Raw genomic sequence first — 4774 nt, forward strand, 5'->3', positions numbered from 1 at the left:
GTATATGAACAAAATGTTTTAATTTGGCAAGTGATGGTGCAAGTATTTGTCTTCAAAGTAATGGAATAATGGGACTTTTTGCAAAACAAGGTGTTGTGACAAATGATTTGTTTGAAAATGTGAAATTGAAATATTATATTGTTTAAATCATCGATTAAATGTTACAACACAAACCATAAGTAAATCCGAAGATGCGTGGGAAGTATTTGGTCTTTTAAACTGGTTGACAAATGCTCCAGTTTGGGATTTATTTTTTTCGAATTAATAAAAAGTATAACATTAGTAAAAGAAAGTAATACCACAAAAATGTCTGGTTAGATAAAATTATTACAAATCCGTGTAAAATTTTGGTGTTGAAAATTATGATAGCATGTTAAAATTTTATATGGGCACTGTAGCAACAGAGTTGTGGAAACAGGAATTTAAGTTTATTCGATTTATAAGTATTCCATTTATTCCTGAAATTCCTGCAAATCCTTTTTTTCAAGGTTTTGTTATTTTTTGTTGATTATTTACTCAATATTCAACATGGAGTATATACAATATTACAATTTCAATACTGTATTTATCCCCTTTCCTACAAAGTTATAAAAAAGTAATTAAATTTATCTATAACATTTGTTTGAAAAGGCGGATTTTCAATTTTTGGGACTCATAAAAATAAAATTCGATGAAAAACAACTCAAAAAACTTCCTGAATTACAGATGATGTGTATTGCAATTTTTGATGATTTGTTGTATTCGATGTCTGTTCGATTTTCTTGTTGTTGCAATTTAATCAGAAAAAGTGATTTCCCTTCAAATGGAATTGATGTAACATCATACAAATTGTTTATGGAAAATGGAACTAAGACTCGTAAAAAATATAAATGTGACGATTTAATAAAAGTGTTTTATTTACCAACTAAAATTGTAAAAAACAAAACTGTTAAAATACCAAGCTATTTAAAATATATGGAAAAAGAACTAAAGAAAGCTCTTGAAGTTACAAGAACGATTGATTACACAAAAATAATGATCGGGCTAAAAATGTACAAGAAAAAAAATACAAAAATTGTGTGGTTTGATAAAATTAGCTTGCTTGATATACTTCCAAGTTTAAATAAAACCTAATTCTCAAAAATATATCAATATTATGGGTATATAATTTTTCCCAATTCAAGCACTGCTTTTGTCGAGGGAATTTTTTTGTTAGTGGGGAATACAATTAAAGATAATCTGGACATCATTACATTAGACGCAAATACGTCGTTAAGGAAAAGTTTTATACCAAAACAATCTTCGTCTTTTGCTGAAATTAACAAAAAAAGTTTGATATTTTGTCACAAAATATAAAAACGGATTGTATTATATTAAACAAAACTGTGTCTAATATATATACAAAACTATTAGTCAATTTGTATATTAATCAGTATGTAATTTGAATGAAACCAGTTTCAATTATCAATTTACTTATTTTTGTACAATTAACTTACTATAAAATAATATATAAAAAGTATTATTTTAAATTGTTTATTAAATAGTAAAAATGTACTTTCATAATTTATATATAAAGTCGACCAGAAAATTGTAGTACACCAAAAAATACTCGTACACTTCCTAAAATAGAATTTATTTTTTTAAAAAAAATAATTTTACTCGAAGAAATTTCATTTTTCATTTTGATTTTATAAACTGAATATTTTTTGATCTTTTTTCTTCCAAATGATGCCTTAAACCGTTCTTGATGTATTTTTTGCTCTTTTTTACGAAATTAAATTCTTTGAAAATTTATATGTTGTTAAGATTATTCTTTTTTATAAATTGTTTTTTGTTATTCTTTAATTATTGTTATTGGCAAGTATAGTTCGGTATAGTTTGAATAGTTTACAACAATGTCTAATATTTTTCGAAATGTGTTTTTTGAACAAAGTTCATAAAAATAGAACATTATTGATACCACCATATCTACTCAACTCAACTTTCATATCTTAAATGAACAACGGTGACTCATCGATTAATAAGTTTTTGGCATTACTAATATGGCACTTAATCATTTTAATTACATAATCGAAATTTTGAAGAGTGAACTTGTTATTTTTTTCAAAGTTCGTTTTTTGATGTTTTTATCGAAAGTAAATAATATGAAAATATTTCAATATCAACACATTCAAAAAACTGTCCTGAAAATTGTTTGTTCAAAGACTAAACTATAACAATAGACGTGCAAAGCTGATATGAACTGTATTTTTTATCATTTATGTTTTTTTGTAAAATTTTAAGAATTACAAGCACTTATCAGAGACCATAAAAACATATTTCCAAGCATAAAACCCGAAATTGTACTGTAGCCGAAGTATAATTTTTGTATCATTATTCGAGTTGTCATAAAACAAAACTTGATAAAACACAAAAATTTTAAACAACTTATAACAAAGTCAAAACCATTTTTTTATGATTATCAAATGAACATTTTCACCGTTCAAATAATCTTGCTTTTACAAAATCATGACTTTAAAACCGATGGTTAAATACTAATTATAAACATATAACAAATTATTTGATAAAATATTATAATAAGAACTGGGTTACTTTTAAAATGACCAACTTTTATTGTTTTTGATAACATCAATTAAATTATAAACATGACATTAACTCAATAAATGAGAACATCGGGTGCATTTTATAAGTGTTTTCTTGGCTTTTAAAATTGAAAAATACATGAAAAGATATCGAAAAAATTGTTCAATCTGACCAAAAATATCAACAATATACTAAATGAATATAATTTTTCTAATTATTAATAACTATATTATACATAAATATAAAACAGGTGATGTTTTTTTGAAAAATAACAATAGTAATATTTATTAAACAATTATAGTATATAATTAATGTCTTTTTGACACTATTTAACATTTAAAAGAATAGTTTAATTGTTATATTAAAGCTATTTATTATTAACATTTAACATAACACCATAATTATAAATTAAAATATACATTCAATTCAAAAGATAGAGGAATACATAAAATGTAATTAAAATGTTCGTAAGGTGGGTTTGGTTTAACTTGGATTGTTTTCATAATGTAATAAATTATAATTAATGATTTCTATAATGACAATATTGTTAAAATTTGTAATAAATTGTGGTTATCTAAATTCTATGTAAATAATACTGTTAATAATAACACATTAAAATCATTAATTTACATGTTAATAAATAAAAAATATACTAGTCTAGTTCGAATATATTTAAAATAATTTTATATACTATTAAATATAATACAACATTTTTTAATTAACATTATTATTTCAATTTTTTTCATAATAATGTATTAAAATTTTATTATTGAATATAGTACATTTATCGTTTTTTCGTTAATTAAACCACTTATATTTTGGAATAAACAAATGATTTGTAATTTAATAGTTTATAAATGGTTAATAAATGGTTTATTAAATGTTTTATTCTCTAAACAATTTGAATTTTTTTATACATTTCAATAAAAGTTCAATGTTTTTGATTTGAAAACAGCTTCGAATTGTTTCTTATATAGAGAAAAGGACAAAGAAATTTTTATTACCTTTTCTTTAAAAAATTGTAATTTATGTACACAAATTTATTTTAAAAAGTGTACGAGTATTTTATGGTGTAAGACAATTTTCTGGTCGACTTTAAATCTTATATTTTTACAATTAATATAATTTTTTTTCAAAACATAGGTGAATATAAATTATTTACATAAGTTTTGATTTGTTTATTTACGTCTCTTCATAACCAGGCGTATTAATTTTTTGCCTCGTTTTTGTTTTAAAAAACAGGAAGTGGTGTTAACTTTTTCCCAAAAACACATTTTTTTAAAAAAAACATTTTATAAAATAAAACTGAAGCATTTTTGGAATTCGGCATTCACCGTGAAAATTTTGGTAAACGCCTGGTTGTGTGTCTCTTTTAAAATAAAGTGTCAATGAATCAATTAAATTGTAGTATTTTGTATTTTTATAATTATTGCAATAATACAAAACTAACAATGTATTTTTTGAATTGAATAAACCATATTACTTTCAAAACAGTAAAACTTATCTTCAGATTATTTTATTGATAAAAACGATTATTCTAAATATGATAATAATCAGTCAAAATAATAATTACTCATTGAAATGAAAACACGCAAATATCAGAGTAGCTGCTTTGAATTTGTTTTGTTTACAAACGAATTATATAATTGAATGGTTTTGGTGTACAATTAAATCAACACAAAAAATATTTATATTGTTATGTTTTAAAGTAAATTAAAAACAATTTTGTGTTAAATACAAATTATCGTTTTATATTTTTTCATTTTATCATATGGTATAAATTATTGTGTTTTGTCATTTATTTTTTGTTTTTCAAAAATGATAATGTTATTTACCATTTTAATGTTTTTTAAGTTTTTTTTCAATAACATGATCGTTTGCAAGGTGAAGCAGCTCCCATAAATGCTTTGGCCTAAATTTCGGGAAAAAAAGGTTGCCACATCATCGGCTATTTTCGGCTATTGTTTTTCTTAAAATAAAATCAAAATTTTGTAGTTTATTTTCACTGTAAAATAACGGGTTAATTTAGCCAAAAAAAAGAGTAAAAATTACCTATAGACAAGTTCTTCCCGAAATCCAGCAATTAAAATACGCAAAATAATCAATTAATTGTATTTTTATAAACTATACTTTTAATATAATATAACTAACTATTTTAAAACATTTAAACAAAAATGTATTATAAATAATGATATTATATATTATATATATT

Source organism: Entamoeba invadens, assembly GCF_000330505.1.
Source record: "Entamoeba invadens IP1 unplaced genomic scaffold scaff_1105074726523, whole genome shotgun sequence".
NCBI lineage: Eukaryota > Evosea > Mastigamoebida > Endamoebidae > Entamoeba > Entamoeba invadens.